The 12,741-nt window shown below is 44.3% G+C and overlaps 1 protein-coding gene across 2 annotated transcripts in view; it reads right to left on the bottom strand.

Moving 5' to 3' along the window:
* Positions 1–12,741, bottom strand: part of LOC147691984 (cytochrome P450 2G1-like) — a 339,761-nt gene that overhangs the window by 312,713 nt on the left and 14,307 nt on the right. The window lies entirely within an intron of this gene.

Here is a 12,741-nt window from a genome sequence, read left to right as displayed (position 1 = left end):
CAAACCATATATTAAAATAGTGGTAGCAGAACCACATCACGAACAAAGGATAGGCCTAGGGCCTAGGGAATCGCTAGGGCTACACTGTACTACCAAAGGATAGAAAGTAGGAGGCCCACGGGAGGCGTGTGCAGTGTCTTTACACACACACAAGTTACCATAAAGTTAGAATGGGAACAAAAGAATTGGAAACTAGTTCTTTTAGGTCACTTTCGGATGGACTAGGAGAAAGCTACTTGAAAGTTAAACACTAGGATAGTCAATACCCACAGGATCACCGAAGTACCCAAGTTACCTCACCCACAGGAAGCGGGTGCAAAGTGTGTTGGGTTTCGTCGCTGAATCCTATGGAGCCTTGGAGAAAGATGCTGCAGGCGACCAAGAGAGAAGTGTCGGTTGGATCCAAGGGCGGATCGAGGATGAAGAGTACCTGAAAGCAGAGGGGACAGAGTCTGGGTCAATAGCCAGTGACCAGGAAGGAACCAGGCGATGTCGGGAAGCAATCAGGTGATATCATGAAGCTTGTCTCTGCAGCAATGTGGACCAGGTGGTGTCGACGATGACCAGGAGTCAGGCACAGACTGTCCTACAAAGGCTCTCGCTGTCGGCGGTGTCGGCTTCCAGATTGGAGTCAACAAGCCTTGGCTAAGGCAACCCACGCAGGAATCGAAGATGGCTTCACAATCAGACCAGCAGGGTCTGATGGACTACTCCTTTTCAGGGGAGCAGGAGCCAGTCTGGAGCAACCAGACCAGTGGTGAAAATTCAAGTTTTTGTCGTCACAGAGGCCACTAGCCAACGGGCAAGTGACCGGACAGACGCATCGAGCAGGAAAATGCAAAAGGGCCCCACGCAGCACTCGTGGAGTGTGGAGGGATGATCTTTGGTGCAGATGATGCTCGGGGCTTCTCAATCCCCAATGCACAACTTCGAGGGTGCCTCAGAAGTTGCACGGAAAGCAATTTGCTGGCTTTCCAAGATGGCCGGTCCCACGTCGCGCGTCGCCTCCACGGGTCTCAGCTTTGCTGTGGCTGTGGATCGGGCTGAAGGGAGTCTGGAATTCTGGGTCTTGTCAGGCTCTGTGTTTGGGCTCCGGCGGGAGCGACGACAAAGCAAACCGTTTATCGCTTGATGGTGCCTGCTTGTGCAGGGTGGTCACTCCTTGACCACAAGGGAGATTCTTCAGTCTTCTATCTTCAAGTAGAACGTCGAAGGTCCAGAGTTTCGTTACAAGTTTCAGTCAGGATCAAATCTAAAGTCTTGGGATTCAGCTCCTACCTATATACCAAATATAGGGTCTGGATTACCTGCTAGGTCCCTCCTATGGGTGGGACCAGGGAAGGGGGTGGTTACACCCCTTTCCCTTTGTCCAGTTTTGCACCAGAGCTGGGGCTGGAGTACCTCAGCACCGGTTTGAGCTGGACTATGCATGGGACACCTTGTGTGCCCCAGGCAGTGTCTCGTTTCTTTCAGCCCTCGCTGCCCCAATACACTAGAGCCTGTCTGGGGTGATGCTAGCCCCTCCCAAGACAGGAAACCTATTGCTCAAGCCTCCCTCGATGGAAGGACTCCCAGCAGCAGGAGGTCAGACTTGTGTCTGTGGCAGCAGCATCCATTTTGAGATGCTGAGGCTCTGGTTAACTTTAACCGGGATTAGTGGGAACAACATGTCTTCTCCCTCTAGAAGGGTGGAATGCTACCCCTGTCACCAGAACTGGCGAGGGGGTAGTATTCCAAAGGGTATGACACCTTACACGACATGTTTTGATGAAGCCAAACCAGAGTTAGCATTTAACTGCGAGGTTCATAGTGCACTTAAGAGTATATGGTATGGCAATATCCTAGAACAGCTCTAAGGACATGGTTCCGAAAGCTGCAGACAGGTTCAGCATATGCTAGAGCCTCATCTCACATAAAACCAAGCACTCTGCCTCCAGGATTGTTAAGGTCTGCCATAGGAGTGACTTATAGGTGTATATGTGTCTAGATATAAGGTTAGATATAGGAATATTATATCTAAGCACGGGGTGATTACACGACCTTGCCCCAGCTGAGTGATCAGCCAGTTGTGTCAGTTTGGATGGCCAGCCAGGGGTGGCAAAAGATATGCTTCAGCCTCTGGTAGGCCTTGGATGCACCTATGCCCTGGGTACCTATAGTACACTGTACAGGGGCTCATAAGGTGACCCAATCCCCAAATGGTAATGTACCTAAAGTACATTGTATTGAATTTATAGAGAGAACAGCTGGGCTGTGGGTCTGATTAGCAGGCCCACAGCCACATTAAGTCGAAAACCAGTGAAGCAAAAAGTGGGGAGGCCATAGGAAAGCAGACCCTACTCTCCTACAGTGGCCACGCAAGAGGGCGGATCGGACCTAATTTGTCTCGGCTCCCGGTCCACGTGCGCTCTTGGTGCTGTTAAGTGTGGCTGCGGGCACCTAGAAGCACCACAAATTAAGCCATCACCGTGAGAAGATGTAAGGCACTCGCGGAGGTCATTTCTACACTTTGACCGCCGTGGGAACTATCACAGTTGACAGCGCAATCGGAAGGAGGAACCCGCTACACACAAAATGGCGGTGAGAATTCTGCAGTAACGGGATCCCCTCCCGATTTCTCAGTGACGGCACAGACACATAAGCTCGTGTGGGGAACACCTCCACACCTAAGGTAGAGCCTGCATCTGGGTTGATAGCGGTAACAAGCTCAACTCGCTACTCTGGCCGAACACTGCACATGCTGCTTTTGCCTGACCTCAACATGGCGGCTGCTCTGCTCCCGTCCTGTGCATCAGGGACGCTTGCGGTTCCCGCGTCGAAGGGCTCATCTAATGCTGTGCTCAGCGCTTCCGCATCTGCAGAAGCTGCAACGCCGGTACATACTTGCAATTAGCCTGACTGCTTGGGGGCTGCCACTCGTTCCTGCCTTGCTGTTATCCTGCTAATACTCCCCCAGTTGTGAGCCCTTTCAGCACAAACTCACCAGGGCTACAGCACCGCGTGTAGGTGACCTTGGACATTGGGGTTGGGCATCTTGCTGCCTCCACTGAAGCCTCCTTTTAGTGTAGACTCTTGCAGGCAGAAGGACTGATTCTCAGGGCTCTTTTTCCTTTCAAGAGCACTGGGACACACCTGCTATATGAGGTGGCAGTGGCCTCTTCTAAGCACAAGATTGGGGGGCTTCCTGTATGAAGAGAGATCTTCGCTAGTTTGGATGTGCAAACTCTTTATAGCACAGTGCCTGGTGCTTTAGACACCATCCCATGATGCTCCCCAGCTGGAACACTGTTCACCTTATTCCTGATTTGCCTGACAACTTTGAAGGTTTCAGCCTTATGCCGCCTAAGAAAACAACGAGCAAGACACCAAATAAGCTCTCTGGCTTCTTTTCCACCGCAGACAAATGTTCAACGCTCAGAGGAGACGCAGGTGCGACAACAATGGCTCTCACGAAGGCTGACCTCTTGATCATTTTTAAAGATTACAAATCTGAACTACGCAGCGACATTAGTCAAAATATCAAATCTTCTTTAGACCAGCTGCGATCAGATCTGACGGATCGCTTGTCCTCCCTACAGCAAGATATTGACTCAGTGGGCATCAGAGTCCTTGACCTCAAAACGCAGCACCAGGAACAAGAAAAACTCTCTACTGAGCTCCAGGAAGATGTTGGCTCACTCAAGGACCAGCTCCACCAAGCACAACTCAAGGCGGAGGACCTCAAGATTAGAGCACGGAGGGAGAACATACGCATAAGGGACTTGGAGGAGGGCGCTGAGGGGCCTTACCTGGAGGCCTTTTTGGTAGGTCTCTAGTCGGAGATCCTGACCCCACAAGCCCGTAAAGTAAAATGTGACAGAGTTCATTGAGTGGGGACTCTACAACACGGCGAGAAGAAGTGGCCCGCAACATCTTAGCAAAATTCCACTCCTATAAAGTCAAGGAGGCAGTTCTCCAGGTTGCTAGGACAAAGGACTCCGTCTCATTTCAGGGCCATTCCTGCACCATCTACCAGGATGTCTCACCGTCCACTCTTACACGAAGAAAACTATTCAGGCCCATTACCACCAAACTGCGGGACAACAAGATCTGGTATAGATGGACCTACCCATTTGGGCTCTCCTTTAAATATCAGAATAAACCGCGTCACATCACAGACTTACAGGAAGGAATAAATCTGCAGGGTCTCCCCTCTGAAGAGGTTACACCTTCACCAGGTAAAAATTGAGAATCTTTCCGCGGTTCTACGTCGGCTTCAGCATGGACTTTTGGGTCTCGCAGGGGGCGATGATAATCACTTCCAATCTTCAGCACAGGCTAATCTTTACAATCCTCTGTGTAATGAACAAGACGCTTAACTTCTCTAGCAGTATCTGATGACAGGCGCCAGGGGCAAGCCCCTACGTAGAGTGCTACAGCAGTTTTGCATTCAAGCCCATCTGCTGCTCCCTTCCTCAAGCTTCGGACATATGCTCAAGATGAGGGGAGATCATGGTTCATGAGGACTTTATACGTAAGACCGATGTTGCTTCCTTTTTTCTACAGTACATTGTGGCTGCCTGGAGAGAATTGTACTGCTTGTGGATACGGTCTAGACCGTACAATGTTGTTTCATATGTTATTCGTCAATGTAAGACACCTACTGAGGCGTTTATCTAGGCAGGGCCTTATATCTAGGATTGCCTTTAGTAGTTTTTTACTTAGTCGCACAAATATGCTCTTGTGTCAGCTTTCCGACGAGGCGGGCGTGAATAGGGTCCTCGGACCTGCTTTCCCTCTGGTTCCTGAGGGGTCTTTCCAGCCCCATAGGGGGCCTTCTAATAATGTTTGCATTGTGTACTGGTTTACGTTTATTCTCTTTTGTTCAGGGGTTATGGGGTGGGTCTGGGAGGGTTGTGGTGGCGGCTTTTTAACAAATATGTATGAGAGGTCATATGACTTCTGGAACAGCGCAGCTGCGGTGAACTGGGATAACATGGCTTCAGGTGGACAGTTCGGAAACGAGGACCTCAGGGGGTGTGTGAGATCATGGCAGAGCTGTAATTTCTTGTTTTGATATAATGCTGATTACTATTGGAACTTGGAATGTCAAAGGGCTTAACTCCCCTCAAAAATGCCACAAAGTATGGAAATACATTATTGATCACCATCTCGAGATTGTAGCGTTGCAGGAGATGTACTTAGCCAGGGCCAAAGACACGCGCCTCAAACACAAACATTTTCCACAGGTTTATAGGTTCTCCACTCACACGAAACATAGAGGGGTGGCCATCATGTTTCGCTCTTCTATACAATTTAAACCATTGGGAGTTCAGTGTGACAAGGTGGGTCGCTGGGTTAAGATTAAAGGGTGCTTAAGGGGGAAAATCTGTACCTTCGCAGTGATATACGCTCCAAACACTGGACAGACGGCCTTTATACATGTGCTTCTGGGGAAATTGACAGATTTTATAGAGAGTCCACTAATCCTTATGGGTGATTTCAATCTGATTTGGCAGAATGATTTGGATAGTACGCACACGCAGCGCTTGGACACAGGCTCTCTTTCGGGCTACACAGCAACGCTTACATGATTTAGGCCTCCTGGACGCCTGATGCACTCTTTCCCGCAGACACGAGATTACACCTTCTATTCACATATTTTGAATAAGAATGAGATTGTTTTTATTTTATCATAAGCACTTCATCATTAAAAAATATTTCTTTCTTTCTATTTTGAGACTAGTAATTACAAAGTGGGAATTTGCTTTGATTTATTGCATTGTATTAATTGTATATTGATGGAATGTTTAAGATGTTGTGCTTTTATGGTTTATCAAAGAAATGGACCGAATAAAGTTTATTTCAATTGAGGACATTTTTACTAAATGCATATTCAGCTTCTCATAATCACAATACACATATCCTTCGAGAAAGAGAGGAGTTTGACGAATTTAGCAATACTTCAGTATGCAATTTAAGAGTGGGGTGGTATGACCAATATATTCTAAGTTTATTTTTTGAAGTTAATAGTTCTCCATCAACATATAAACAGCAATGAGATAAATAAGGAAAAAAAAGGTGGAACTGCCTGCGGAAGCATGGGCAAAACTGCAACATGCAGTGGAAACAAGAGATGTTACCCTTTTCTTGACAACTATAGAGCCCTGTTTAAAAGATTTGTCCGCCCCTCTGATAGAGCTGTTGGTTCAACAGGCCAACCCGCTAAGTCATTATGGTGGAATTTCCAAACTGGAAAGCATGACCTGGACGTTACCACTTGTGCAATATGCTTTGTAGGACCATCATACCTAAAACCCTTCAGTCTAGAGGGGGTTACTATCTCCTTGGAAAAATGTGCTGCAAAGGCTCCTGGCCTTAATGGGGTCCTAGTTGACACAATCAAATTATGTATTCATTTATGGGCCCTGGACATAAAGTATTATAGTCCCAATTTTTAAAATAGGGGTGAGAGGGACGCAAGATACTATCGTCCAATATCCCTCCCTGGTTTCTCTGCAAAATTAATTAGCAGAGTCTTACTAGAAAGGTTGGAATCTTGGGTGACAGATAATCAGATCCTAACAGACGCACAATATGGTTTTAGAAGGAATGTGGGCACCATGGAGCAATGTATTAACCTTCATCTGCTCATCAGCAAATATACCCTTGGGAAAGTGGGCCACATCCATATTTTGCAGATTTGAGCAGTGCATTTGAACTGATTAATCACACCAAGTTCTGGGAGTCTTGGGTTAAGATGGAGATACCCACCGAGATTGTGAATTTTTTGGCGCAACTATAAGCACAGTTAGCATAAAGGGGACATTACAAGCCAATGGGAGAAGTTGCATCACCGTTTAAAATGACCTAAGGAATTTGGAAAGGCTGCATCCTTGCCCCCTTTTATTCTTGTTATATATTAAAGAGGTAGATGAGTTTTTGCAAAAGATAAATGCAGATGCTCCAAATGTTAGCCAAAGTCTAACACCGCTACTCCTGTACGCTGATAACACCGTCCTGATATCTAGAACTGGTCTTGGTCTCTAGCACTTGATAGACAGTTTAACAACATACATGGAGGACAAGGATATGAAAATTATTGTAAAGAAAACCTTTAACCCGACTTGTGGGAAAGAGAGATCTAAGAAGAAAACTCATCATTTTAAGGGAGCAGCACTTGCAGTAACAGAAAGTTTTACATATCTAGGTATGAAGTTCTCTAGTAATGACCAATGATCATGTAAATGCAGAAACACTGAAATTCTTTAGATCTTCAGAGGTTTTTTTTAGGTTTGCATCAACAATTGGTAATAAGCCCAATAGAGAGCTGTTGACCATATATAGAAGCAAATGTATTCCAAGTGTCAATTATGGAGCCTCATTGTAGGGAGCGGCAAATTGTAAATTGTTGCAGAAACAGGAAAACCTTTTCTTATGCAGATTATTAGCAGTGCCCCATTCAAACTCCTCCTGTAATGCTCCGAATGAATTAGGAGTCCCCTGATTAGAAGACGGCTTGCAGACAAGCCCCATCACACTCTGGTATATATGGAGTAAAGATGGCACTAAATTCACCAAAGATATAATAACAGACTGTTACTCTGGAACGTAGAGCACAAATACCTTGTTTGGCTTATGTAAATAGTTTACTAAAGAAGGTGGTTGGGAAATTGAGCATTGATGAGCCAGAGGAAATACTACAATCTAGTAAGAAAGATGTAAAATAGGTTTTGATGAGGAAAAGGATGGCCAATATAGAAAAGAGAGAGTGTTAAACCGACGGTGTCAATGTACCTCTCAGACCACTTACAATCAAATGCTAAAACTTAACTCATAGCAGTACCAAATATTCAACACAGATTTTCTTTAGCAAGACTGCGAATAGGCATATTGAACATTTTGGTTGCTTTCCCCGAGATGGGCTTTTGTTCCCAAGCGTTACTCAAATGCTTATGTGATGGCACGTCCAACCAAACTACATTGCATTTTTTACTTTTTTGTAACTTTTTTAGTTATCTGAGGAAAAAAATGCTGCAGCCATTCTTTTTAAAAGGAAAATTTTTTTATTATAAAGAGGCTCTTAATTATATCCATAATCCTAATAATGTGAAACTGCACTATCAGGTTTTTGTCTATGTTTTTATGCCATCCAAAGAAGGAAACAGCTGCTATTCCTGGACGTGTTAAGATATGAAAATGAATAGTCCATAAATATCCCTCCTCTGATGTTTTTGATATTGCCCTTTAACTTGATGGCCATTAAGGTGACACCTAGCATGGTATGTTGTGTCCTGTGTAACGTGGACCTATCTGTTCACGTTATGAGGTCATTTTTATGGGTTTTGTATACAATCTTTATTAAGATCTTTTGTAAATTTTAACTGTGCAATTCTTTTATAGATATTATTATCTTCATAAAGATTCCTTTGGTTTGATTTTATTTGAGATAAATATGTAATCTCTGCCAAAATAAGAAAAATCTAATTATGGTTACTTAGTTCAGTAGAAACTGTGAACATGTTTGAGTCGAAGGAAAACAGACCACTCACACCGGGGGTTCAAGAATCAGAAATCAATGGGAAAGCCTGAAGAGAGCCCTGTCTTGTCACGCATTCAATTCTAATGAGGTGGGAGACAAACCCGCTGCAGTTATCAGGGCCTTTGGAAATTGATATATCCATTTGACTTTGGCTATAAAATCACAACCCAGTCCAAACCCATCTGTGGTCCAAAACAGATATCTCAACTTCCCCATGCCAAATACATTTTTGGGAACCCAGGGAAAATGCCAGTATTTTGTTGGATTGGTCTTTTGATTCTGCCAGGGCAAATAAGATCTTGTATAACCTCTCTTCCTTGGTAGTCGAGGAGGGAGAAATTTCATTCAGACAGAGTCATACAGAGATTTCTAGAGCTTGACAAAGGCTTCAATAATGTATTCAGAATTAATCAAAAGACTGCAATCGGCATTCTGTATTACCAGGTGGCTTGGTGGCCTACTCTCTGCTGCAATTGGAAGAGAAGCTTTCTGCCTAGCTTTAGTCCATGTTGATAAGGTTGCTGCTAGAATTTGGAAAGTGCTTTCTCCGAACAGTGGTATATAGGGCATTCAGAGTAAACCTCTCAGCTTTGATACATTCTCTTGGAAGTGGGGCTTGATTTATATCCCACTGTTAAAGAGACAATGTTTGGTTAAAGTCTGTATTGCCAGCATATTTCTTCTTTTCTTTGGCTTCCCCACCTGATAGCGAGTCACCATGCCATGTACAATTGTTTTGCCACTGCAATTGCGGCTGCAAAACACTTGCAGTTTACCACCTACTTCTCCTTTGTGAGTATGTGAGAAAATATTTTTAAGAGCAGGCAATGGTCCCAGGGACCACTGCTTGCTCTTAAAAAAAATTAATCAGAAAGGTTTAATTTTTTTTTAATGCATCCTGTTTTCCTTTAAGGAAAATGGGCTGCATTGAAAAGAAAAACGTCTTTATTAAAAAGCAGTCCCAGACATGGTGGTCTGCTGACCCCAGCAGGCCACCATCCCTAGGAGTGCTAGCCATTCCTAATGGGGTCAAAAACTGTGACAGCCTGATTATTATTCATGAGGTATGCAATTTGCGACCCCATTATGAATCGCTAACAGTGTCTGAGACACGGTTATACATCCTAATTTGCAAGTCATAAATGTAACGCAATTTGCAAGTCACAAATTAGTGGGTTGTACATCTGACCCTAAGTCTTTCAGCATTGCTCGATCATCATAATTGCATCAGTTCAGTGTAATGGTCAAATTGGTAATCTAAGTTCAAGTCTCCACACACCATAGTCAAAGTGTTGACAAATTCCGTAAATCGTCTATAGGGTTTTGTTATGCATCTAACCTTGCTAGAAATGGATGTGTAGATTGAACTTTGTATTAGTGTCTGTCTTGCTGTTTACATTTTGGAGGCCCACACAATTTGAGAAGATAGTGTGTGGGAGCAATTTTCAGATGAGTATTGCTACTCCACATTTTCAAAAAAGATTTGTGCAGTGTTCTTGGAAGGAATTCTTTACATTATGTAGTTCTTACCAATTATTTTTCTTACCCAATCGCATTACAGCTTATTTGTCTCAGTGGATTGAAGAGTTTTCTGAGTGAGAGCTATGTCACAACTTTTTTTTGTAATTTGTGTTTGTAAATGAATGTAGCTGTGCTGTTTGTTACTCCCACATAGCCATGCTATCAGGAAAGTTTTTTTATTTGCCCAAAGTGCAGATACAGGGTAACTAGAACAGTGTCTATATGAATGATTCTGATCAGTCTGGGTTATAGTCTTGAATACTGGCCATAATCAGCTGGCACCAATAAGTGAGGTGCTGGGCCTTCCAACCCTACCCCACATGCAATTTGGCATCATCCTCTAGCTACATCTGCTTCCAAGTGTTGGTAGGCTAGGAACAGTGAAATGAGTGTGATCCAAAGCATTACTGGGCAAATATGAAATTTTCAATTTGGAAGAAATATGTTTCAACTGAGATTCCTTAAGGAGGAGTTGCTGGTTTTTGTCTGCGAAACCTATATCTGTGTATTGTGCCAGGTTCACCGTTTTCTAAATTGATGTAAATAACTCTTGAAATGGCATGGAGTCAGTTGGGCTTGATCATGGAATACGTCTTGTGAATCGGAGGCTTCTGTGTGTTCTTTGTTGACAACATTATTCAAGCCAATTACATGAAACACCAGTTTCCAGAGGGCAGCCATCATGTTCTTTTCTGCCAACCTCAACATATCTGCGACTCAGGCAGGTGCTTCTTTGCATATGTTGAGGTTCATAGAAGAGAAGCTCCAAGATATTATTTCAAGTTTCCAACATCAAAGTAGAACAGCTGTCCTTGCTGAAGTGGTGGTCTAGCGATAGCCCCGCATGTCAGAGACTTTCCAAAGTACCACACAGAGAATTTACCTTCACGTGCAAATAATGTTGCTTCCGTTGCTTCTGTCTTGAGTCTTGCATCCTCAAACTGCATGCTGTGTTTCAAAAAAGCATTCTCTATATTTTTTGACTGCGGCATGAAAAACTGATGCTTTATTTAAGCATTCTGATTGTCGCCTCTCCATTTTTCCTCAAAATGACCATCTCCTTCTTTTCCTATCCCTTGGGAAACAGTTGGAAAACCGCAGTCTCAGCTACATGTGTTCTGACATCACAAGTGTAACCATTCTTGCATGAACTACACATATGCCTTAACCATGCAGATATGTGGTTAAGGCATATTCGCTGTCTAGTTGCTAGCTGCAGCTCGACACAACATCAAGAAGCAGATGGAGGAAAGAGCAGGTCGAATCAGTGAGGTAAGTGAGGTTTTGGGTGGGTGGGGGTAGTTTGTAGGGGTTGAGAAGTAGTTTTCAGGGCTTGAAGGAGGTCGGGAGTTTTAGGGCTCAGACAGGGGACGGGGTGGGGGTAGTTTGTTTGGATGGGGGTAGTTTTCGGGGCTGGAAAGTCGGGGTAGTTTTGGAGGCGGGGGTCAGGTAGGTCTCAAGGCCAGGGGGTCAGGTTGTTTTAGGTCTTAGGGCAGGGGACAGGAAAAGGGCCGTTTACAGGCAAAGGGACAGCTGGGCTGGGGCAGGAGCTTGGTGGGGTAGATTATAGGGGGTGGGGGCTGGTTTTTGGGCTCAGGGAGGGGGGGCTGGTGTTGGAGTACTTTTTAGGGGGCTGATCTTTTGGGGTTCAGGGCAGAAGACAGGATTGGCGTAGTTTTCAGGTCAAGGGGCAGTTGGGCTGGGCAGGAGGGAAGTAGGGTAGGTTTTAGGGTTTGGGGCCTGGAGTTAGTGCCCATGGAGGGAGGCTGTGGTCAAAGTAATTTTTAGGGGTGGGAGGGTCGAGTATTAAGGTTCAGGAGAGGGGATGGGGAAGTTTATAGTACTGGAGCTGGTAGAATAGACCACAGAAGGGCTGAATTTCAGGGCTTAGGGCAGAGGGGCAGGAGTTTTATCTTTATCACACATGTTCCTTTACCTATCATGTCTTTACCACATAATTGCGTGGTAAAGCCATGCGTGGTAAAAGGATTTGTGGTAAAGATGCAGTTGTGGTTGAGAACGCGTGTGTCAGGCATACATTGTTCTATCACACAACCGTTTGCTTTTATCTCTAAATCTCTGCAATTTTCCCACTAGTCATCTTGAATATCACAACCTTAAAAGTCATACCCTTGCAACCTAACAACATCTAATGTCCTCTAGCTCATTTATCAACCCCTCCAAACATCTGCACTGACACCACCTCCCCCCAATGAAAACACGCAACTCCCATTGGTCTAATCTTCCACAAAGTAACTGGAGTGAAAGCATTAAGTAGTTTGCCTTAACACACAAGACTAATCCCAAAACCAGCAGTTACACATAACACTTGACTAACTAGTAACCTTGTGTTCCCGAGCAGCATGCTGCTCTGCATGAAGTACATTAATGCCTCGTAAAGAGTAGTGAGCAAATTTCTAAGTTGCAATTACAAATACAGATAATATGGATATAACCAATAACTGAAACATTATATTAACATAAGGAAGGAAATCCACCTTTATCTCTATCATTCGAAATTAGGCAGGCTAACACACTTGTATCAGCCAATAAACATTTATCTCATTTAGCTACACATATTTTGTGTAACAAGTTGTCTAGATGAAGCATTTGATAACAATAGAACAAAATTAAATAAATAAGTGATACGATAAATACATAATACAGTATTTGAAAAAGGGGTGTAGCTTTCCAAGACA

Source organism: Lissotriton vulgaris, chromosome 9, assembly GCF_964263255.1.
Source record: "Lissotriton vulgaris chromosome 9, aLisVul1.2, whole genome shotgun sequence".
Classification (NCBI taxonomy): Eukaryota; Metazoa; Chordata; class Amphibia; order Caudata; family Salamandridae; genus Lissotriton; species Lissotriton vulgaris.
The sequence above is the reverse complement of the archived record's forward strand: the minus strand, read 5'-3'. Positions and strand labels throughout refer to the sequence as shown.